The following is a 26,579-nucleotide window of genomic DNA, read 5'->3' as shown; positions in this document are numbered from 1 at the left end:
CCATGAAAATCCAACTGGACACATGTCCTTTTTCAGTGGTGGCCCAGGGAGAAAAGCTTAATTACAAAATAGTATAAGAATAAACACAAATACATGCACAGTTATAGCTGCAGGATTATGCTACATCATATAGTTTAAGAAGCAGTTGGCAATTTATTTATTTTTATTTTTATTTTACATTTGTTTACCGGGCTAGTCAAACTGGATACATGTCCATTTTCAGTATAGGCCCGGGGAGAAAAGCTCCGCTATCTACTACATGGCAGGTATAAGAAAATAAGAATATACAAAATACACAAGGCATTTAAACCACAATTACAGGATGTTCAGAAAAAGTGATAGAGAGACATAGCAGTTACTTAAGTACAGGTAAGCATAATATGTAACAGAATTAATTACATTGTTTAAAAGATTAACAATAGAAATACGAGAAAAGTATAATTTTTAGTTGAGAAAATCCATTACCAAGTAGAAATGGAGAGTCTGGAAAAATAGAGTTGGGAGAAAGTGAAAAGGAGGCAGGAGAAGGGAGGAGGTAAAAAGATCAGCTAGGGTTATTGCAAGAGCATAGCCAGTGGTTGGTTAGAAAGTGTTTCAGTTTAGTTTTAAATAGTGGAATGGAAGTTTGGGCTGTAAGGTCTGGAGGAAGTTGATTCCAAATTTTACCAACTGAGTTTGAAAATATAGAGTCACCTGCGGTGTTCTTAGATAGAGAAGTTTGAATCAGTATTTTATTGGAAGAGCATAGGTTTTAGGTTGTTGTAGGGTTTTATAAGGGTGGAGAGCATTGGTGTATTCAGGGTGGTGAAGTGGGATTTAGGCTTTGTCGGCAAATGTAAGCTGATAGTATTGAATTAGGTGGGGCCACCCCAGGTTTAGGAATGATGTGTTTTATATGGAGGAGCAGTGGCAAATCTGGCAATGTTGTTGTATGCTGCTGTAAGCTTATTGGAGGTATTTTTTTTTGAAAGTATATATTATATAGCATATAATAAGGGTAGAGATTAGATGGGTTCTAGCTATGGTAGTTATTACTTCAGGAGTTAAGAAAGATTTGATTCTGTAGAGAGAACCTAATTCTATTAGTTGCTTTTTATGATAGAGTTGATATGAAAGTCAAATTTAAGTAGGTTGTCAATAGTAATACCCAAAAGTTTGGTTGTTTGGTCTGGAGAGATAAAGTGCCATTATTTAAAAGTGTGAAGTTAAGGAGAGGAGACAGGTGTGTGTAAAGAGGAGGAGAAGTTTTTCTTAGGGTTTAGGAGGAGACAGTGATTGGCGAACCATTGCTCTATAGTGGTAAAAGTCTTTTTTTGGTAAGGGAGTGGAGGTCAGCTTGGTTTGTGGCAGTGCAAATGATGGTGGTGTCATCAGCATATTAAATACAAGTAGTTAGAGGGGGTAAGCATACAGGTGTTAATATAAAAAAAAAAAAAGAAGAGGACCTAAGGAGAGCCCTGGAGGGACTCTATAGTGGTGCGGCGAAGCTCAGAAAGATTGTTGTTCCATAAAACAGCTTGTTTCCGATTTTGAAGATAGGAAGTAAACCAGTTTAAGGCAAAAGTATAGAGAGAGAGAGATTTTAAAAGATGTAAAAGGAGTTGGTGATTGACCATGTAAAAGGCTTTTGACAGGTCTACAAAGAATGCTGATGAAAGAAAATTGTTATTGCGGTTTTTATTGATGGAGTCAATAAAGGATAATAATGCTGTGGTGGTGCTATGGCAGGGACGAAAGCCCTGTTGGCAGCTAGCGAGGAGATTATTGGATAGGAGGTGATTAAGTAACTGTTTGTGGATGCATTTCTCCATTATTTTTTGCAATAGGAGATAGCAGCGCTATAGGGCGGTAGTTAGAATACTCAAACGAATCACCCCCTTTGAAGAGAGCAATGTCAAAACATTGATGAAAAAATGCAATTATCCATACCAGAGCTTTATGGATACAACATCAAAACAACACCACAAATAAACAACAAATAATTAAATATGGAATAGTACATAGCTGTGTCTGTTGAGTATGATCTAAGTGGGTCAGTACTGAAGCACTAAGATGGATACTCTCCTTAGAGAGGAGATTTTTATGGCCATACTAACTGGTGGACCTGTGCTTTTACAAACTGAGTTTGAGTATAGTTACCAGCAACTGTGACTTATAGATAATTCAGAATTGTGCTGAGAGGATAGAGGCTTGTTTATTGTAGCAAGCTATCATTTGGAATGAGCTGTGCACCATTTACTTTTCAAAGAGTAATGCAGCACTTATTTGGGATTTGCCGATAGATGTGTACTTGGAAGCTCATGTGATGACTGAAAAGATGGAAAGGGAGCAAATTGTTAACTTACCCTAAAGTGCTGCAAAGATTACAACACCATTATCTCTAAGTTGAAAAGGCAGAATATGAGTTTGCTAAGTCATAAACTGTTTACCAAGAACATGATCTGGACATTAAAGGATGCACTATACAGAAGAGATGATAAAAGCTATTCATGATGCACTCACATGTATGTGCAAGACGTAAAGTTTTTTCTCGGTTTGATTAATTACTATAAAATGGTTAATAGTTGCTCATAGAAGAGAGAGTCGGACAGTCAACTGATCAAGCTGATATGACCAACAAAAAAAGGCCTAGCATAAAGAATGGTCCCTCTCTTAACATCACCGTTTGTTTTCAGCATGATCTACCATATGCAATTCACCTAACTTCAGTGAGATTCTAGGAAGATTTAAGATAAACTCACCATGCCCTTTACTGGTTTACATTGAAGCATGGTAGAAGCCACTACAGCAAATAAATTGAATGATGTATATCTCAAGAGTAGTCACTTTTATTGAAAGGTTTCTTCTAAGGTGGCCTGGATTCACAGCTTTAGTTTCCACTGATATATGCAAGTGCCATACCTGCATGGCACAGTGTGCATTTATTATGCATTAATTATCACTGTGAGTGCATTGTGTGGCCCATCTGTATGACATAATTAATAACCTATAATGTATTGTGCATATCTTGTGCACCGAGTATCACTGTGAAAGTGGAGTGTGCATATCTTGTGCATTGAGTATCACTTTGATACTGTTGGTTGGCACAACTATATGGAAAAATCAATAGCCCATTGTGTAGTTTGTACATTATCACCTTGATAGGGCTGTGTGGTTGAGTGATATAGAATAATCAATAATCCATGATGAAGTGTGCATACTGTATGCATTGAGTATCACCTTGAGACTGGTATGTTGCACAGCTACATGAAATAATCAATAATCCATGGTGTGGATTTATTCATTTTGCATTGCACATCACATTCAGTCTGCCCTCGGTCTATCAGGGTATTGATTTCTCAGTGATAATATAGACTGTGGTCTAGCATATAATACACATTAAAATAGCCTGTTGTAGTGGTGCCCTAAGTTACAGTTATGTCATCAGGGAAGGAAGAAATACTATGTCATCTGAATTATTAGAATTATCATGATTTTTTTTTGCCTTTCTAACAGAAGCCATGGTCTACAGGCATAAACATTTCTGGAAAGGCTTAAGTAGCACAAACATTTCCTTTTGTGGTCCTCTTAGGACATAAACAATAAGTTTAAACAGACATCTCATGTAGATGTGCTGCGTTACTATATGATATTTCCTCATTCTGTGATCATTTACTGTCAGGATGTCTTTCCTCTGATTCATGACTATGTTATTAATTCTCTTTAATACTTACAGCTTCTCCTCTTTGTGAAATTCTTATCCAGTTGTATTAAAGTGATCTGATAGCAGTAGATATAAATATTAGCATATATGCAATAATAAAATAAAAATTGCGTGAGGCACACGTAACTGCATGATGTCTTTTGAAACCCATCATGAAGAAAGCCTGCCACTCAAATTTGGTATACAGCTGCCACTGTTGCTTGTAAACAGTATTAAAAATCATAAGCAAAGTTTTCACATTCTAGAAATATATTCAAAACAGGATGCTCGGAGGTAACTTGCAGGGTATCATTAGAAAAATTATAACTACTGGTAAAGCTACTGAGAAATTGCAGCAATCTGCACTACAGAAAATATGGTACTTCACTATACAGAAAGACACAGAACTTAAAAAGTAAGTTTTGAATATATGAAATGAACACCACTATGCAGCTTAGTCTCTCCTGAATAACTTTTCAGTTTTTTAAGTTTTTGTGCTTCTCTCAGGGTTTGTGAAGATAACATTTCATTGATGCATGGTTTAGAAATTATTTTGTCAAGAACCTCTGAGGACTCAGCAGGAGGTTTCATTAAAATCATCTGGCATTAATGGTTTAAATTAGACAGTGCTGAGAACAAATACATGACAAAGACTATTGTAAAGTGTAGAAATTGTCACAAACTGTTTTCAATAATTTATAATGTAAGTATATGCTATTCCACTGATAAAAATAATGTAAAAAGAAAATAGATGCCATTTTTTATTTGCTGTTTTTTATTTGACATTTATTAACTGATTAGTTGAATTTGTCCAAGGATTTATTTCAGACATGACCCAGGCCAGAGAGGCCAGCAGACAATGCAACTAAATATAAAACTGAATGTGAAACTATTTACATAGAAATTTACATTGGCATTGGAAGTAACATAGCTGTAGATATAGCACAGATAATGAATCTTCATTTAGGAACAGATAAATTTGAATTTTCAGGTACTTACTACCTGATCACTACGGTGAAAGCTCAGACAGCATGGAATCATTTTATTTTGTCTCAGCTTTACTTTTGCTTTTGAAATGACTAAACCTGTCTGGTTAACTGTTCAAATTTTAGCAATCAAGAACAAGCAAAAAGTGTCTGCAATTTTAAAGAGTAAAAAAAAACAGCTATTTTCAACCATCTTTTAAATCCAGTTTATCCAGTTCAAGGATGCAGTGAAACAAATACTTATCCCAACTAGTAACAGGTATAAAAAGAAAACCAGTCATTGACAGCACAGCACTAAATCACAAGGTAAGCACACCTAGAAGCAATTCAGATGCCCAAGTGTCTTTTACTTGAAATAAAAATGTTCATAAACAAAGAATTATGATGCAAGAAACGGATCTTAAATAAATATTTTTATGCAATTCACTAACTTTATTTATCAAATTCAGTGTCATAACTTCATCAGAAAACATAGCAACACAATACCATTAAGAGCAACATGATTCAATAACCTTCAATGAAGATAGCATTTTACAGATTATGTGTTCAGCAGTTTTTTAGAAACCTGTTGAAATCCTTGATAAAAAACTAAAAGACAAAGAGCAGATACAAATATACAAGTTGGTCTCAGAAGGGGTCATTAATACTCACAACAGGGCTGGTTTTAGGGATGACCTCATTATTTATGTATTTATTTATTTATTTTGTTTGTTAACCAGGTAGTGTCCGGCTAGGCAAGAAGCCCATTTTCAGTGGAGACCCTAGGAGAAAAGCTCCGAGGTAGTTTACAAATAGAATTTACAAATGACATATACAAGTTACAATAATTATAGGACATAAAGGAATACAAAAAAAAACAAGTTCTTACTGTTGTGTTAAAATCAGGAGTAACAAAGTCAGACATATTAAAGATATTTAGAAAATTATAAGTAATTGTCAGACATTTCAAACAATATCATTTTTCCATACATCATTCTTTTCAACCATTCTTTGGAAGAAATGATTCAAAAAAGCCAGGAGATACTGAGAAAGAAAGTAAGGAGGAGAATATAGACATTTTCAGGAAGAGGTGTTTAGACTGGGCTTGTACAGGAGCAGAGCCTATGTTTAGAGAAGTATTCTTTTAGGGTTTGTTTAAATGCTAGTGGGTTATTGATGGTGAGAATATTCCAGTGCTTGGCTATGGTATGGGACAATAGGGAGATGCCATAGGTGTTTTGGGCTTTACTAACTTTAACAATATTTTGTCAGCCAATCTAAGGGATGTTAGGTTACTATAGAGTTGGACTAGATCTGATAGGGCTGGGCAGTTATCAGGTTTGTATATGACTGTGTGGGCAGTTACTAGCTGTATCAGGGTAAGGAGATGAGGGAGCTCTAGTCAGTTTTGCTGCATTAATGCAATACAGTGGTGAGATCTTTGAGACTGATTTCTAGCAAATTTGGCAATTTTGTTTTAGTAGGATTCAAGGCTATTTAGGTCAGATTTGCGAAGGTTGGTAAATATTTGAGAGCAATATAGAAGGGAAGATAATAGATGGGTTAGAGCAGTTGTGTGTCTGGCTTGGTCAGTGAGAAATGGTTTTGCTCTGTAGAGTTAACCCAGTTTGGCATGCACCTTTTTAATGGTTAGAGCAAGGTGTTTATCAAACCTTAGTCCGGTATCAGTTGTAACACCAAGAAGTTTTGTATGTTCTACTGGCTCTATTATAGTGCTATTGGAAGAGGAAATATAGATGGGGGTGGATTCTTAGATGATGGGTTTTGGTGGAAGACCATAAGCTTGTTTTTTTTTTTGGGTTAAGTATAAGTTGATGGAGAGTTAGATAATTTTCTGTACTGTGGAGGGATTTTTGAGTTTTTTCTTGAAGTTCTTTAATAGTGGGGGCAGAACAGATCAGGGAAGCATCATCAGCATATTGTACAACTGAGGTTGACTTAGCTGCAGTATGAAGGTCATTAGTAAAGATAGTGAACAGGAGTGGACCGAGGATCGAGCCTTGGGGGACACTGATACTTACAAGGAGCTGAGAGGAGAGTTTATTTTCCCATAGAGTGGCTTGTTTTCTGTCAGTCAGATAGCTTGAAACCATTTTAGGGTTTCAGAGCTGGAGTGGTAGTTGGCTAGTTTCTTTAGAAGTATTTAATGTGATACCGTGTCAAATGCTTTTGATATGTCTAGGAAGGTAACAAATACAAGTTGCTTTTTGTTTTTAAGCTGGTTAGATCATCCATCTAACCATCCATCCATCTTAGATGGATGATTATCATGTTGTTCATCTATCTAGGAAATAATGAAAGTCACCCCATAGCTCATATGAGTGTTGAAGAGGTATAGCCAGGTTATGTACATTCTGAGACAAACAATGTGCTTTATGCAAGTAGGAAAATAAATTACCCCTTTCATGAAGCCATTGTAGTAACCCATTCCATTTAATCTTTTGTAGAGTTTTCCACTGAGAAGCTATGCAGGCACATACTAAGCCTGACAACTGCAGAATCCACCTCAGGAGGTGACAATCGTACCAGGCTACTAACTATATTACCTCCTGTGAAAAAGAAATCTTTCATACACGGTATTAGTAGTTGTAACCAGTCTGTTAGTAGCTGAGCTAATTTATCCCATAATGCAAAAAATGTGTTGACAATCCCAAAACATAAGTTGTTGTGGGATCTGGAGAATCACACAACCAGCAGGTTGACTGTCTACACAGACCTTTCACACGCTGTCATGTGGGGAACCAGTATCCATTATGTATAAAAAGAACAGTTTTCTTATAAATGAACAGTGTCTTTTTTAACTAACTTAGCTCATGTGAAAAGGTCTCACGTACATTAGGGGAATACTGAAAAGTGTCCTTTTTTCAGTCATTCCACTAGACCCCAGATGCAGCCATGATGCTACTGTTGCCAATTAATAAGTAATATATCTTGGAGGCTTGGATGGTAAGTCCCAGACTTATACACATCTCTTTCTGGTCATTGGTTTCCCAAATGGGAAATGCCCATCCCTAACCTAGTCCCAAAATTTAGATTTACTTATTAGATATTGTAACCAATGGCATTTTCAAAATACATCCTTGCCCAAACCGTATTTTGATTATAAAACTAGAAGTCCTTACTGCAATTGTCCTAAAGGGGTAACATTAATATTTGCCATGTATGGACCCAGAGGAATAATTTCTTCCATATTCACATCAGGCTGATTTCCACCACCTGTATTGTATTGTATCAGGATGTAAAAAATCCCCATATATTTGGGGTGCTGACTGACCCATGTAAATGACATAGGGAAAAGAGTCTCTTTCAGGTCTATGGTTGCTTTATTAGCTGGAAACAATATGTTCATTAAGCTTCAGTTTAGGTTTGAGACCCCCAATTTTTCCAGTACTTTTGAACTCCTGATTGTTGGATTATATGTGTGTATACTCACTTGTGTGTCTCATTTACACAAGATATATTCTATATAGTATATTTTACTACATTTGTCAGACTCTTTCTTCCTTGTCCACAATCCTCATCTCAGACATTCATTTAAAAAATAATTATAAATTTATCTTGCTTAATCAGGTAGACTTTGATATTTCATATTCTGCTTTTGGTTTATTTGCATTTCATGTATATATCTACTATGTTATTTATTTTATTTTTCCTCAAGATTTTCTGTTTATTATTTGTGTTTGGCTTTAGTTCATTTTCAGAGATCTACTGTTGCTTTGATCAGATTTTACTATTTTTGTACATTTATAGATGAAGAGTTTTATTTTTGCTCTCATAATATACTACTATATACTTGAATTTGTCTTTAGTTTCTTTTCTTACTGATGTTAAGACTTTTTAAGATTTTCTGTTTTACTTATTTATTTCCATCCGTCTGTTATTTTCCTTTACTACTGCTGGCACTTTTTAAATTCTCTTCATTTTACTTCAACTTGTCATTTTAATTAGGGCTTTTATTTTTTTCATCAGTATTTATCTGCAGTGTTCTTCATAGTTTTCTTGTCTTACACTCAATTATTTTTTAATTACTGATTTGTCTTTATTATAATAGTTCCATTTAAGTCCTTTTCATCTACATTTGTTCTGTCCTTAACAGCCATTTTTATAATTTCACATACAATATTTTGTAAGTTAGGTCTCTTTATTTGTCTCTCATAGTTTCACAGGTTCACAGCTAAATACTTGGCTGGATGCCGTTGCAGGCCATTTTAAGTTTAGCCATATTCCCTTTTTGTGCTTAAAATAGTCTATCTGATTTGGTTATAGATTGCCCTTACCCATCCCAAGGTCAATAATTATATATGACCACTAATAACAGTAACTGGGATTATACCAAGATGATTTGAGGGGACCTCTGCATGGAATAAAATGTTTAGAAGCTGCCTCTGTCCATTAGTAGTGCAGGAGGCAGTTCTGGGGGAAATTTTCTATTTCTCATCCATAGATCTAAGCTGCACTTGAAAATGGACAGGGATGAACTTTGCATTATGTGGATGGGGCTCTGTTCCACAGCAGTGGTATCCTCTGTGAAATATAACTGTCCCTCCAAACCATTCTCTTGATGTTGCAGAAAAGGTTTGGATCCCTAGATCAAGTATTTCTGATGCCATTTGACTTATTGATGTGCAATAAATCTATCAGTAATTGGTCAGAGGATGCTTGCCTGCCAGACACAGGTCACCCCTTAGCAGTCTGTAGGATACAGAGTATAGTGACAAGATTGGAGCCAGATTCAATAAAGCCTGCACTAAGTGTACACAATATGTATTCAAGAACATCCCTACCACATTTTGTGCTTTCTAGTCACCCAGAGAGATTAAACGAAGTGTACATGTAGTCTACACATTGTGGTAACCCTTATGATCCCTGCCAATGTTTAAAGTTGCAAGAAAACCAGTAGGAAAGCTAAAATTAGGAGAAAGCAGGTGTGAGTTACGCTTGTGTTGTCTGTTCACTCAGAACGGTGTCCACTTAGTGTATACTTTGTGTAGGCATTATTGAATCCCGGGGTTTGAGTTGGTCTATGTAGGACATGTTGTTTAGGCCTTATATCTTTGTACTAAAGAGGATAAAAGGACCTTCCTCTCTGGGTATCTGTATCTCCCTATGGAGACATGTCTTACATGTAGGAGATAATGTATCCGTAAAAACATATGGTTGATAACAATGCCTCCAAGTAACTACAGCTCTTGACCAGGGGCCAGAGTAATGAAGTTACTCATTATATTCCTGTAATTGCATGAAACACCCTATTATTCAACATCAAGTAGTTGTTTAAGTTATGCCCGTTGTTCTCAACAATATCCAGAGGCACATAGCAGGAACTTTGTCTTCCTTGTTTCATTATTCCATGTCTTAGTATTGTATTTTAATACCAGATTAAGGCACAATAAGGCAAAGATTATCTTTAACTTGCTGAGGAGCTGTGATCTGACTAGATGACAACTGCAACAGTTATGTCATGAGGAAAGCAGAGCATGAACAATCACAATCTGGCATGATAAAAAACTTTTTTTTTCAGATTTGACAACAGTTTACCCCACCCTTCATTGTTATTCAGCAAATATGTCTGGATAAGACTGCAGATGGACCTGAATGTTCTTTCATAGGTTCATAGGTAGGTACTAGGCTATCGGCCCAAGGGTCTAAGTAAGCCTGGCCAACAAAGTTCCCTGGCTTACGCCAACCTAAGAAAGTTAATTTCCTGTGCCCCTGTCGAGCAGAGCCACAGAAGTGATCCTCAGGGTGTATTTCCTATTTCCCATCCACTCATCAAGATTTAATGAGGAACGTTGCTTGACATAGATGGGTAGCTTGTTCCAGAGTATGGGAAGTCTCTGGGACATGAATCTATACCTCCAGCATGTCCTATTTGTTGTGATGATAAGGTTTAGGTCCCTAGAGCGTGTAGCTCAGAGGGATTGAAATCCCTTAGATGTAGCATGTCCAACAGCTCTGGGTTTGACATAGCTTTATATGTTAGGCAGAAATCACATCAGAGTAGGCGATATGCTACAGAGTAAAGCTGGAGGTTTTTGAGATGGTCAGTGTAGGGCATCTGTTTGAGGCCAGTAATCCTCTTTGTGAGGTACTTCTGTGGCCTTTCCAGCTGCTGAAGATGTCTTGTGAGGTTCATTCCAAAAGGGGTATTGTACTCTATAATGGGTCTAATGAGTGTTGTGTAGAGGGTAACAATGACCTGTTTTTCCTGGATGAGAACCCTTTTGTGATGAGGTGTGCCATGCAGAAGGATTTCCTGACTACTGTAACAATGTGATTATCAAAGGAGAGACTAGTGTCCACCTGGGTCCCAAGGTCTCTTATCACACATTTGGCATTAAGAAGAATGATGCATATGTGGTAGTTCATGGGTACAGAGTTTTTACCAAAGGGGATGACAATGCACTTTTTGGCATTGAGCTTGAGGCCATGGCTCTGACACCAGGCATCTGTCTCAGTGAGGCCCTTCTGTAGGATGTCCACATCATTTGGGGACTTGACTATGGCTCCTAGTTTGCAGTCACCTGCAAACTTCATTAGCCAGAGGCCTTCTGTGTTAGCCTGTACTTCAGAGAAGTAGATACCAAACAGGAGAGGTCCCAGGACTGAACTCTGTGGTACTCCACTTGTCACTGGTTTGAAGTCAGATTTGGAGTCTACAGTGTGGGTTCTGTCAGTGAGCCAGTTGGCAACCCATCTTGTGACATAGGGATTTATACCAAGTTTAGAGAGTTTAGCTATAATTCCAGAATGGGGGATGGTGTTGAAAGCCTTGGCAAGTTCAAGATAGGCTGTGTGAACCACCTTACCCTCGTTTATGGCTTTGGTGACTGCCTCAAAAAAGTCAACCAGGTTCAGGAGGCATGAGTTGCCTTTCACAAACCCGAACTGGGTGAGGTCCAGAGTTTGGAGGTTACCAATGTCTTAGTTTATGAATTCCATGATGATACGTTCCATGGCCTTGCAGACCAGGCTCATCAGGCTGATAGGGCAATAGCTCCCAGGATCAGTGGTGGCTCCCCCTTTGTGGAGTGGGACAACTGTTGCTGTGCGCCATTCAGTGGGCACAAAGCCTAATTTGTGGCTATGACTGATGGTGCTTAGGTGGGGAGCCAGTTCCTTCTGACGTTCGTGTAAAACACAGCCTAGGATGTTGTCCAGTCCCATGGATGCTGTGTTTTTGGCTTTAGAGAGTGCTGCTTTTACTTGTGTAGTTGTGATTACAGGGACTCTGCATTATTTCTGTATAGATATGGGCCCTTTAGGGGGTGAGAGGGGAGAAAATTTAGCACTGAGCCTATCTGCCAGGATGTTGGCAATATTAGTTGGTTGTGTCATTTTTGTGCCATTGTGCTGTAACTCAGAGCAGATCTGGGTGTTGCTACTGAGATTCTTGACATAGCTATAGAATGCTTTGTGGTTGTCCTTAGAATCAGTAGCAATCTTGTTTTCATAGCTAGTGTTGGAGAATCTTATAAGGGATCTCAGCTTCTTACTGAGGCTGACCAGGGAGCTCCTCCACTCATGGGATTTTACTCTCTTTTGCAACAGTTTCTTCCTTCTGTTGTAGAGTTTGTTTATGGCAGGGGACCACCAGATTGGCTTCCTTTTTTTGGAGGATAGCGTCTTGGTTCTGTTTGCTATAGTATGATCCATGCACTTGTGTAAGTGCTTATAGAGTGCATTTGTGTAGGATTCAGCAGTCGTATGTGTATTGTCCATCTGCATGGGTATCATGAAGTTTGCCACTTCTGTCTTAAGAAGCATGAAGTTGGCTTTGGAGAATTTTTTTACCATGGTTTCCTTAATGGTGGGTGGGGGAAGGATGTGGATATCTAGGGTGATTAACTTATGGTCAGATCTGACCAATGAGGAGTTGACTTCAGGTGTGGACCACCGTTCACTCGTGTTGGTAATGACTATGTCTAGGATATTGTTGCCCCTGGCGGGGGTGCGGATGAGATCCAAGGCATTGTAATTTATGAATTCCAGAAAGCGCTGAGCAAAGGAGTTGGTACATGAATATAATTTCATGGTTGGTACATGAGTACAATTACATGGCTACAATTTCTCTCAATCCTGCCAATGTCCTAGGTTCCTGTTGTATAATCTGACTCCTTTGAGTATGTCATGGTTTCAGAAGAAACCATACCTCTCAACTGTACAGATTTTCACAGAATGTCCAGATTTTTGGCTCATATTTTTGGCCTGTTCCTCATTAAATTTGTGGTTTTCTGGCAAATCGCTGGGATGATCTGAGGAATGAAGTCACTAAATAATGACATACATATGAGTTTCTGGCATCAAATCCTTCCGATAATGTATACTGAAATAAACTGTTACTCTAGAACCTAAGTTTATAAGAGCAATATTTAAAATATGTCACTATTTTGGGCCTTTGTCCCTCCATTTTGTCAGACTTTGTCCAGATTTCTTGTACTAAGAGGTTGAGAGGTATGGAAGAAACCTATAAGTACCACCTTATCTAATATCCACCTGGTTGCGTGTGCATGTTTCTTCAACAGTACATAGACATCATGGTTACTTTGGTGCAATCTAACCCAAACTGGCATATTGGATGACTTTAACATCTTAGTCAATCAATAGCCTATGTCTCCTACAAAAATAAAAAATCACAGAGATTAGTAGGGGATTTGCATTTGCACAGATCATTATTTCTGTGGCCTATCATTTAGACAACATCTGGAATTAGTTTTCCAGTTTTGTATGTTTATCATTGACCTGAAGATGCAGCCATTTTTATGGTCTGATTAAAGCCAGGTTCATTTCGTGCTTGAGTTTCCCTGGGTGTCATGAACTGGAACAATGCAGGAATTTTAAATTAGCTGTTTCTGAAGTTGTTGACTTTTTCTACAGTGATTTCTTGTGGAAACTAAAACAGCCAACAAAGATGGATTTATCACTAGCTGATACTCAGCCATGTCTTCTTCCTTGGTTATCCTTGTCCTTGGGATAAACATCTGGTCCACCTAGTTGTTCAAGAGCCTTAAAAGAACCTTTTGTTCTTAACCCTCAAAAGGGCTAGACAAAGGCTTTAGCACCAATGACAATACACACATCTACAGAAGAAGAAGTTTAGATGAGTTATTAATTTCACATAAGAAGACATTTTTTCTGATAGTAAAAATTTCTGCAATAGCTAAACAACCAACTGTGTGTTTCCAGGTGACTGTGTGTCTGTGCAACTCAGCCTGACTTGCTAAACACAAGATGATTTCATCTGAGGAATTCAGATTTGCCACCTTTTTAGTCATTGGTTCACAGTGTCGTGGGTAGTTACTAGGGATGCAGAAGAGGAGGCCCTTGTGAAGTTTAATGCAATTTTCCATCTGCTCCAATATGCTATTTGGTTAAATGACTTACACAGACTGACATGTAGGCACTTGCAGGCTAAGGGAATGAAATCCACAACTAAAGAAACAACTTGTTAAAAAGCTCATAGCCTTAATCCTGTGTACAAACTATCACATTCAGCTTGCCTCAGATTAAGTGAAGTGGCTAAAACAGTCCCAGAAGAGGATGATTAGCTGGCTAATACAGTTTTCATGTATGGAATTACTTTTTCTTGTGGGGGGAGTGATTTATCATACATTGTTTGCCATTTATCTTTCTGAATGCTCCTATAGGATTGTCTTGGGTTTTAATTTCTCCTTACTCTACACACTAAACTATGGAGTACCACCAGAATCCATATGGACCATTTTCTTTTACCAAGTACCAAATGACCACAATGATATCATCAGAAGAAGTCTGCAATATCATTACTATAGCAAAGAAATGTAGTTGTGCCATTTCTTTCCTCAGAATTTTATGTTGGCCCTGAATTTGTTAGAAGATTACCTTTACTGTATAGTAATTTGATTAAATCCAACATAATTATGATGCCTACCATGGCTATATGCACCACACTCAGGACTCAAATATCCTATCTTTGAATCTTTGTAATATGTATGGGAATGACAGGCCCAAACTGTCACCAAAGGTGAGTGATCATGAAATCATCTTCTGTGACACACTGATTCTTTGGGACCAGACATCCTCGGTCATTAAGTCTGCATATTTTTTTTTTAAATGATTGCCTAGACCATGTCCCTTCTATTGACTGATGACAAGGTTATAATAGCACATGCCCTGGTTTCCTGATGCCTTAACTACTGCACTTTCCACTATCTGGGCTTGCAGACTTTGAACGCCATTGCTGGTATCTAGTACAAAACTTCAGTGCCTAGCTACCTTATGTTACCAAGATATTGCCTCGGTTCTTCAAAGCCTGCACTGGCTTTCCATTTTACCTCACATTTTCTTAAAATTTCTCATCCTAACCTACCTAACTATATAGAAAATAAGTCTACACTACCTGAGTGAGTTCCTTGTGCCCTATTGCCTTGCTTATGCCCCCCCATCTGACCCCCCGGAGCGGCTGGCAGTTTTGAGGATGTGGCCTGAATCTTACGTGATTTATCCCTTTGCTTATCAAGCACAATACATTCAGCATCTACTACTCGGGTAGCTTTGGGTAGCTATTGTGCTCAGTTGTTTTAAAATTTTCCTCAGAAATGCTTATACCAACTTACATTTTAATCCCAGCATCTATTTTTTTGTGTCATTTGACATCCTGCATAATGTTATATTAATTATGTTTAGTGTTTCATTGTTATATTCATTAATATATTCATTGAGCTTTGCTTTATCTATCCTTGATAAATTTTTACTGAAGATTTTATAAACTCTAAATAATACAAATAAACAAAATTAAAACCCATAAATGGGAAAGTAAAGTAATTGCAATCTGAAAATAGAAAGGTGCATGAATAAATCATAAAATATGGTGGCGGGGCAAGTTTATAATCCAGGAGCTCCTATAACTATAACTATAATAAACTTTAAGCAGTGCAATTTACTATCTTCCTTTAAACATAAACTAGATGACTGGATGGGTATCCACTTATTTAATCCAGGATTGATCGGTATTGCCCTCCTGGATAAAGGAGGTACTGCCAGAGGAAGGGTACTAGTAAGGTGAGAATGGTCATGAGACTTGATAACCTTGAAATATCTATAAATCTATGAATCTGTGTGACAATAGAAAGAGCTGAAAATGCAAAAAAGTGTGCCTTTTTTCAGTCTTCAAAAAGCTTTTTGAACTTATTAGTAATCTTGAAGGCATTAAGGCTAGTCCTTGACGCATTCAAAAAGTGACTGAGAGGAGCATCTCCAACTGTAATCTACATCTCCAACTGGAATACACTTTTTGGTAATTCTTTATTTATTCCATTACTTAATAGTGATTAACTATAAGTAAACTTGGATATGATGAAAAGTTTAACATGCACAGCAATTTAATATATGTCTGTAGTAAAAAAACTGAATGTAATAGAAGCTTAACTTTGACAACACTTTATTAATATATGTCTCTTGTAAACTGGTGCCATTAAAACTACCATCATGTGTTCAGTCCTACTCTGAACAAAACACTTAAAAGTCATACAAAAGCCCATTACTGAGGGTAACATTTATAAATATGCAAAGAAGTCTATAGTTTTTATTATTAATTACTAACCCATAGCAACATGTTTGGAAGCCTGCTCCTCTACATTTGAGGAACCTCTTACACACACATACACACACATACACACACACACACACACACACACACACACACACACACACACACACACACACACACCCACACACACACACATTCATTCAGTAATACCCTTTTGCATACATTAACCCATTTCAACTAGAGATTAATTCTGGTAGCACTAGTTCTTGAATTCTTTGTTAAGGAAATTTCTTTTGTTCAAGTTGCAGGAATTAAATCCCTTTGTGGGGAGAGCAGGATTCAAATTGTACTCTGAACTGTCATTTGTAAAATTTGTAAAAGACCGAATTCGAAATCTTGAAGCTAGGCATTTGTGAAATGGAGCTGTATTTTATATATGTATATATATATATATATATATATATATATGCTGTCAGTGACTTTAACGGCATAATAACAGTAACTTTAAAGGCATAATAACAATGTCATCAAAATCATGAAAAGAATCATGGCATTACAGTTAACAGTCCTAATATGTATTTCAATTGACAGCCAGTGTCTGTGTATGTGGAATGAGGTCTGTAGGTTACCATCCACAGTACATGTTTCATTATGCAGGAAGGTTACCTGCGCAGATTAGACAGCATCAGAATAGTGCACACTTTAAATCACTGACCTTCATTCAGCACAACTCGCATTTATCCCTAGTTGTAGCCTAGAAGCAAACCTTGTAGGACTGGTGTCTCTAATGATGTATGCTTATTCTCCTGATGATGTCATTTCAGTATTAATTAAGGGCATGATCAATGATTTTTCAGTTTTGCTTTACAATACAATAGCATCAATTTATAGTTAACATAGACTTATTTAGATTATGATTTTACGAGTTAATTAAGGGGGAAAAAAACTAATACATGAGTGTAGGTGTCACTGGTGCAACAGATAGCACACTTACCTTTTGTGCTGGAAGCCCAGAAAGCTGTGGGTTGTATTCCAACTCCAGTAGATCGGATTGCTGACCCTGCAGTGTTGCATTGGATGGTATTGTATTGCTGAGTAAGTCATCCTTCAGATGAATTGTTAAATCAGGGTCCTATCTGCTTGGATTGGTGTAAGCTTAATTCAATGGAAAAGCATATACAGCACCTATCAAAAGGAGTAGAAGTTCCTTAATGCCCTAGCCAAATTTACCACCTTGGATCTCCACTAAAAAGAAGCCACAAGCTTACTGGAACTAATCTAGCCAACAAAAAATAGACAAATTAAATAAATAAATAAACAAATAAATAGCTGAACGAATAAAGAAATCATAAATAAATGAGGCAGTAGGCAAAAAGCTTGTGAATATGAATGTTATATATCTGTAAAAGTAAAGCAGTCATGGTTTTTCAGAGATAAAAGAAATTTAATTTAAATCATTATAGCATAAATGAGCAAGCTGTCCTTGCTCTATTATGTATTTATGCAAAATTATTTTATTTTACAAGTATCAAAAGTCATATCTAGGACTAGATATTTGAGCAACTGCAATGAAATGTTTTCCTTTACAGGAACAAATGCATCCGCCATGTTCCTAATAAAACGAATAGACTAATTTGTGAAATATATGTGTAAGTCTGTTAAATAAGCAGCCTGCAGTGCTTACTGTGGGAGAAGGACTGCAGGGGAACTTACAGATTCTGTGTTAGCAAAGCAGGGTTTCCATTAACAGCACTTTGAGAATCAGACTTTATTCCCTGAAGGCCTTTACCTTTTGAAATCTTTTATTTACACGTGACAGCTGACAGTACCAAAATCTGTAGTATTTGAAACATAAGCTGACTAACTGATGTGTAAAATGTAGTTTCCATTGTATTTTGTAGCTAGGCATTATTGTTTAGTTCTCTCCTTTCCTTTTTCATTTCCATTTAAATCTTCTTCCTATATTTATATTTCAAAGAAGAAAAACAATCCTAGAAAGAGAAAAATAGAGACTGAGACAAAGACAGGGCAAAAAGAAGAAACAAGTTTAAACTGGTTATAATTGTAATAATGTTTCTAATAAACCTGTAACAATGGCAGAGCATGTGCCTCAAGTGAGATTTCTCACTTCATTACAAAACCAAATGTCACTGTAATAATCACACCTGCTGTTGCTATATCAGCTAATGTAATAAATACTTTTGGCATTGCACTAGGCAAATAATGGGCATTAATTCTGGGAACCAGAAAACAGAAAAGGAGTGAAAATGTAAAAGAATTGTATTTAATTGCTCTTTATATCGTGGTATGTGCAGTACACATAATCTGCTTATTTCAGAAACAGAATGTAAGAAAAATATGGAAATAGTATAACATGTACACCATTATTGTTAGTTCATATGACCTGATATGGAAATAATATCAAGTCACACTGATGTTGTATTTAACTGCCTACTAAAATATTTCACAACCTTTTGCATTAAGAGCCAGAAATGTGTTTGAACTACAATATGAATTAATATGAAAATCATGAAAATCATTGCTGCATTTAGATACTAAGTTGTTGTAATTTAAGGTTACTGTAGGTTAAAGTCACATATACATGTAGGCATACAGCACAACTGGACACAATGTAATGGAAGAAAGCCTTTTATTGATAAAACCAGCCTGTGCTACAAATAGCATACCTCTGCTACCTTTCCTTACCATTTCTGTCACTCGTATTTCCTAATGTTATTCTTGAAGTGTCATCTATGACACTAATCCCCCACTCCCTACACACACACACACACACACACACACACACACACACACACACACACACACACACACACACACACACACACACACACACACACACACACACACACACACACACACACATAACACTCTGCCTTTCATTTTTTTGTTCTGTTCCCCCAGAGTCTCTTCTAATAATAAGGATTATTTATATCCTAGCTACACTTCAACTTATCCTCTCCTTGTATAATTCTCACATGTTTCTTTACATTTTATACATACTTCACATATCCTAGTCTCCTTATCACCTTGACAATCCTTAGGAAAGCTTGATTCTTCTGTCAATATGCCCATCAGAAATGAGCAGAATATTCTAGATGAAACCTCACCAGCACAGTGTATAATGCCAGGATGATATCTGTATATCTAGAATCTAAACTCTAGACAGTACTTTTCTGCCATGAGTCACCCTAAGCATGATTGTAATGAGCATTATTTTTATCCATTCATTCTAGAAGTACACATCCTAGTTCCTTAACTATCTGTTTAATCCTTCAACAGAGTATTTAATATTTCATTTCAAATTTGTACTCACCACTATTAGCAATCTTAGACTTGTCATGAATTATAACACTATTTTCTAGTATCATTGTATGATGCCTGACATATGTTGAATAAGACAAGATTCATCAGCTTGCAGTAATTCTCTTATTTTTAGGTTGTCAGTTGACTGTTTCTTCACACCTTCAACCCTTTGCCTCTTACCTGCGAATAAATCACCTCTGTACTTAACTGATGATATCAAAGGTCTTGTTGAAGTCAAGAAAGCCACATTAACCAGGCTCTCCTTGTTAAGCCATCCATTTGCAATTCTCCATCACTTTCTATCTTTATCCATCTAGTGGTAGGAATGACTTAACAATTATATCTTCTATATCATATATTTTCCAAGGGTCTATATTATGAAATCGAAAACCTGTTTCAATCGAACATCACAACAGCAACACACATAGCCCAGACCGCAAATACGCCGAACCCCCTTTACCACGAACTTTCAAATCTCGAATCGTCATAGTCAGCCAACACCACTGCAAACTGCATACTACATACCCAAACATAATAAATAAAACGGGTCTATATCAGAACATCGAAGTATTAAAACTTTGAATGTTCTGATATCAAACACTATTAAGCAAACGCTAAGAATAGCGAAAGCTGCAGAACAGCGAAGTCTTTCCTTGGGAAAGAATTCAGTTGGCCGTTTCTGTGGCTTCACTATTCTTAGCGTTGTGGTGGAAAGTTACTGGTTGGGTTCAGGTAAGTGTGCGATTGTTTGTACGTTAGGGTTAGGGGAGGGTTAAGTGAGTTAGGGTTAGGGCGTGGGATAGGAGTGTGTGCGATAGTGACAGACTTTAGGGTTAGGGGCGGTTTAAGTGAGTTAAGGTTAGGGCGCGGGTTAGTGTGCGATAGTGACGGACCTTAAGGTTAAGATTTGGGTTAAGGTAAGTGAGTAGATAGTAGTGTATGTTTTGTTTAGTGTAGCGTTAGATGTAGGAATTTAAGTGTATGTGTGTGGTTGCTGTTTGTTTGATGTGCTTGTGTTGTGTATATGTGTTTTGAAGCAGCAAATTTTTTCCATGGGAAAATATTTGCTGTTCTAAATGTTCAATATTTTCATGTTTAGATGTTTTGGGGCTGATGAAATAGCGTTCCCTATTTTCATCTTTCAATAACATGATATAAACGCAATAAAACACATACATACACTAACCAAACCCTACTTCTAACCCTACACTAAACCTTACATACATTACTATCTATGCACTTACCTTAACCTGCACCCTAACCCTAAGGTCCGTAACTATCGCACATTTACCCTACAGACATATACCCAAACAAAACAAATAATCCACACATATACACTTAACAAAACCCTACTTCTAACCCTACATTAAACCTTACATACATTACCTATCTATGCACTTACCTTAACCCGCACCCTAACCCTAAGGTCCGTAACTATCGCACACTTAGCTTACGGAGCTTTACCACAGATGGGCCAACCATGACACTTCGACATTTCGTGTTTCGCGGTTTTGAACATTCGGCATTACCGTAGTCTGCTCTATACGTGTCGGTGTTGTGGTGTTCGCTGAAACGGGTTTTCAATCTCGTAGTATAGACCCATTTTCCAATCCCCATTCCCAGTTACAATGCAAACACAAAATAGTTTATTTTTCACTTTAATTTTTCTGTGTGTACCTAATATGCTCATCTGTGGACTTTTCTATCCCTTTGTTACTACACTAAATTGCTTTTGAGCCTTCCACCCCTTCTCTTCTTATACTAAATAGCCCACCTGGTCGCTCTGACAAAAAAATCTCATGCAAAGAACTTGACTAGACAAATTAATAAGTCTAACTGGCCTGAAATCCTCAAAGAGCTTATGCAAGCCTTCATTTCTGAAACTGTCAAATATGACTTGAACCAGATTACACATTCCTATTCTTGAGCATCCACAGAGTTACACCCATTTGTTTTTCTATGTCTGTTTCTTCCCACTGCCTGCTAAGTGCTGACCATCATCCAGCTTCTGACAAAGCCAATTTATTCTTTCCCCTTCTGTGAGAAACAGTCAAGGAAATCAACATCCAGGCAGCCATCAGAGTTTTCGATATGTTCATAGGTTCATAGGTTCATAGGTAAGTACTAGGCTATCTGTCCGAGGGCATCTATAAGCCTAGCCAGAATGTGTTGGCTTTTGCCACACCCTTAGATTAGTTCCCCTGTGACTCTGTCCAGCAGAGCCATTAGTTCCCTGTGCCTCTGTCCAGCAGAGCCACTGCAGTGATCCCTGGGGTAAATTGTTTGTTTCCCATCCACTCATCAAGGTTTCTTTTGAAGAGTGTTAGTGAGGGGCTCTGCCTAATATAGATTGGAATTCTGTTCCAAAGCATGGGGAGTCTCTGGGACAGGAATCTATCCCTCCAGGAAGTCCTATTTATCATTGTGGTGAGGTTTAGATCCCTAGAGCGTGTGGCTCTTGGGGATTTGTTTTTTTTTAGGTGAAGCATGTCCATCAATTCTGGGTTGGACATGCAAGTAAGCGGTATGCAACCAAGTACAGCTGGAGTTTCTTCAGTAAGGCTGCATAGGGCATCTGAGGCCAGTAATACTCTTGGTGAGGTACTTCTGTGGTCTTTCCAGCTGTTGCAGGTGTCTTGTAGGGTACATCCCAAATGGGGCATTGTACTCTATGATGGGTCTTATAACTGATGAGTAGAGGGACACAATAACCTCTTTTGTTCTAGATCCAAACCCTTTTGTGATTAGGTGGGCCACATAGAAGGATTTTCTAACCACCTTGGCAATACGATTATCAAAGGAGAAATTACTATCCACTTGGATCCCCAGATCCCTTATTACATTTTCTGTATTGAGGGGACTACCATGTATGTGGTAGTTTGTGGGTACTTTGTTTTGTTCCAAAGGGGATGACTATGCACTTTTTGGCATTTAGTTTGAGGCCATGATTTTGTCACCAGGTATTCGTCTCAGTGAGACCCTTCTGGAGGATGTCTGTATCAGCTGGAGAGTCATTTATGGACCCCAGTTTGCAGTCGTCTGTGAACTTGGTCAGCCATAGTCCTCCTGTGCTTGCCTGTACATCTGAGAAGTATATACTGAACAGGAGGGGTCCCAGGATTGAGCACTGGGGGACGCCACTTGTAAGTGGTTTAAAGTCGGACCTAGAGCCTGCAACTCTCACCGTGTGGGTTCTATCTGTGCCAGTTGGCAACCCATCGCGTGACATAGGGATTTATGTTCAGATTGGTGAGCTTTTCTATAATACCAGAATGGGGAATGGTGTTGAAAACCTTTGCAAGGTCTAGGTAGGTTGTGTGGACCTCCTTTCTCTTATCTAAAGCCTTGGTAACTGTCTCAAAGAAGTCCACCAGGTTTAGGAGGCATGATCTGCCCTTAACAAAGCCAACCTGGGTAGGGTCCAATGTTTGGAGGTTTCCAATGTCTCTGTTAATGGGTTCCATGATGATGCGCTCCAGAGCCTTGCAGACCAGGCTAGTCGGGCTTATAGGGCGATAGTTCCCAGGGTCAATTGTGGCTCCACCTTTGTGGAACGGGATAACTGTTGCTGTGCACTACTCTATGGGTACATAGCCTGTAGAGAGGCTGAATTTGAACAGTGTGTTTAGGTGAGGGGTTAGTTCATTTTGGAGCTCGTGTAAGACACAGCCTGGGACACCATCCGGTCTCATTGAAGCTGCATTTTTTGCTTTGGATAGGGCTGTTTTAACCTGTGTGTCAGTAATTGTCAGGGCTCTACATTCTTCTGGTATGGTTATGGGCCCTTTAGGGGGTGAGAGGGGGGTGAAGTTTGCACTAAACCTGTCTGCCAAAATGTTGGCAATATCAGTCAGTTCAGTGTATTTTGTGCCATTCTGCACTAACTCAGAGCAGATCTGAGAGTTTCCACTTAAGTTCTTGACATAGCTAAAGAACGCTTTGTGGTTATCTTCGGAGTCCTTGGCAATTTTTCTTTTGAAGCTAGCCTTAGATGATTTTATGAGGGATCATAGTTTCTTGCTGATACTGATCAGTGATGTCTTTCCTTCTTGGGATTTTACTCTTTTCTGTACTAGTTTCCTCCTTCTATTGTATAGCTTGTTTATGGCAGGGGTTCACCAGACTGGTTTCCTTTTCTTAGAGGAGTGAGTCATGGTTTTGCTTGGGATAGCATGATCCATGCATTCTTGCAGGTGCTCATAGAGTGCCTTTGTAAGAGATTCATCAGGTTGGATAGCATTGTCCTTTAGCATGGGGGCTATGAACCTTTCCACCTCAGTCTTAAGTAATGTGAAGTTTGCTTTTGAAAAGTTTTTCACGGTGGTTTCCTTGATTGGGGGTGGGGGCGGAATGTGGATTTCCAGAGTGATTAGTCTATGGTCTGATCTAACCAGCAAGGGGTTGACCTCCGGTGTAGAACACCGGTCGCCCATGTTGGTGATGACCAGGTCCAATATGTTGTCACCTTTGGTGGAGGTGTTGACCAGTTGATCCAAGGCGTTTGAGTTTATAAATTCTCGGAAGCATTGGGCAAGGGAGTTAGTACTTGAGTAGTTCTCCCAGTTAATGTTTGGGTAATTGAAATCACCCAATATTAGGACATTTGGTAGGACTTTCATATTTTCCACTGTCTCCAGAAATACGGAATGGGGGTCCTGGGTCATGGTGAGTGATCTGTAGCAAGCTACAATTTCAATTGCAGTTTTGCCCATTTTTAGTTGCACATGGATGATCTCTGAAGCATTGTGCTGTGCCACTAACCTGGAGGTGTGGGTATCATTGATGAATATGGATACACTCCCACCTTTTGTGTTTCGGTCCGGGTTCTGTGGCCAAAACGTATAGTATGAGTTATAGCCTGGTAGTGCTGGGGTGCTCTCTGGAGCCTTAAACCAGGTTTCTGTTACTGCACAGATGTCGATGTTCTCCTTACTGAGGAGTGCCTCGAGTACATGCATTTTGAGGTTTAGACTTCTGTCGTTGAGTAGCATTACCCTAAGGTTTTGGTTACTTGTGCTATTTATGGTGGTGGGTTTGTCTTTTGAGCCTTGCCTAAAAAAGGCACTATGGGGGTGGCAAAAGCCTTGGCCAGTATTCGAAACCCGAAGGGTGACAGGTGCAAGCGATCTCTTGCGAAACAATGTGGCTTGTTGAGCATGTCATCCCAGGTGGACAGATACTGGATCCCTTTTAAATGACACCAGAAACTTAGTCAGTTGTTGAAATTGATCATTTTTTCTTTATACTGTGGCATAATTCTTGGTGAGGGCAGGATGCTACTCAGGGTCAGGGTCACACCGGCCAGGGCTACATGATCAGAGAGCTCTTCCATGTCTCTTTTCATGTAGTCCAAGGAGGTACATCTCAGGTCATTCACACCAACATGGACAATGACAGAGTCATATTTGTACTTGTTCTGGAGTGACCTAAGTGCTTGTGTTATGTGGCGGATCCTGGTGCCTGACAGGCAGCTAACTGCAACCTTCTCCTTGTCCAGACTAGTTAGTGGGACATCAGTGTGCCTGACTATACAGTCGCCTATTACTAGTGTGTTGGGTATGCTATTTTGCCTTAAGGGCTGTGATTGCGTGGCACACTGATTATGTTAAGTATGTGTTTCATGGTTTGTGATGGGGTGTGGAGGTTGCTTGGGTGTCTGCTTTGGAGGTCTCTGTTGCTTTTGCAGATTTTTATTTAGAGCCTCTGAGTATGTTTTTGTGTATTTATGTGTGTTATTTGCCAGTGTTGGTTTAGAAGGTCTATGTGAGACAGGTTGTGTGTTGCAAGTATTTTCCTTCTCCTCTTGACTGTCAGTTCCACTCTTGGGTTGAGAGAGCTTTGCCTCCAGTTTGGCTGTATAATTGTATCTCTAGCATATATTAGTGTTTGGTGGTAGGAGTAGAGGGTTGTCTGTGTACATTAGGCAGTTTTAACATTGCCTCAAAATGCCCAGATTCACTAGTTGGACTGGAGAGTACACCTGAAACTGCCCTTTGGACATGCCTGAATAGGTAAAGTGAGCTGTTTTACTAATTGGTTGATAGGGGCGAATAGAGAGCCTTGTCCTTCTGGACAGTATAGGGAGTCTAGTGCTAGGGTTAATTAGCGCTTGCTATGAGTTTTGAGCAAGTGCTGGGCTGTGAAATGAATGGTTTGAGTGCTTAAGTTGAAAGTTTGTCTAGTTCCAAGGGAAAAATTGAAGAGTACACTTCGTGGAGCCGGGAATACTTTAAACCTAGCTAACCGACACTGCCCGCCAAGCAAAACCGTGCAAATGTGTTTTTTATAGCAGAGAAATGAAAGAGATACAAATTAGCCCAAAATGGCCAATAAACTGCTAACTTCTGGGCTACAGCAAAATAGGTGCACAAATTTCAGAAAGCAACAGATCAAATGAGCAGGCACAATAAGCCTTTAAACAGAAATTCCCAGCTCAGAAGGGTAGAATCTAGCCTCTCCTCCCACAAGAGTACAGACCATAAATCTTAATGTAAAATAACTGGCCTGGAGCCCAAGTGCTTAAACCAGAACTAATACACTTTTAGAATAACAGACACTGAGCCTTCAATCAGCAATTCCCAATTTAGAAGGCTGTAAGCTACCTGTCCTGCCACAACAGTGCAGACCACAAACCTTCTTAATGTAAAACAACTGGTCTGAAGCCCAAGTGCTTTAACCAAAAAACTTAGAATAACAGTTACAATTTAATCAGGCTACTACCAAGAAGTAATAAATGCAGCAGAATAAACACAACTGAATACTTTTAAGAAGAGGCAAAAGCAAAATAAGGTAATAAAGTAGGAAGAAACACAAATACAGTAAAAGCAGATAAAGTGCAATTTTTTTTATATATAACAATAGAAAACAAGCAAACTGATTTAAACAAATTACCCAATTAACCAGAAAAAAACCTCAGAACTGAGCCCTGTTCCAGCAGTCTTCAATCAGACAAGTTCAGGGCCTAAGTGGGTATGCCTACTCAAATGTTCTCTCTGTATTAGGCTGGATGAACTAATGAGACTAAACTGGGATAGAGCTGGGATAGGACTGAACAGATGGG

The sequence above is a fragment of the Protopterus annectens genome, chromosome 3.part0 (assembly GCF_019279795.1).
Source record: "Protopterus annectens isolate FY-2018-M chromosome 3.part0, PAN1.0, whole genome shotgun sequence".
In the NCBI taxonomy this organism is placed as follows: Eukaryota; Metazoa; Chordata; order Ceratodontiformes; family Protopteridae; genus Protopterus; species Protopterus annectens.
Note: the sequence above shows the minus strand (reverse complement) of the source record.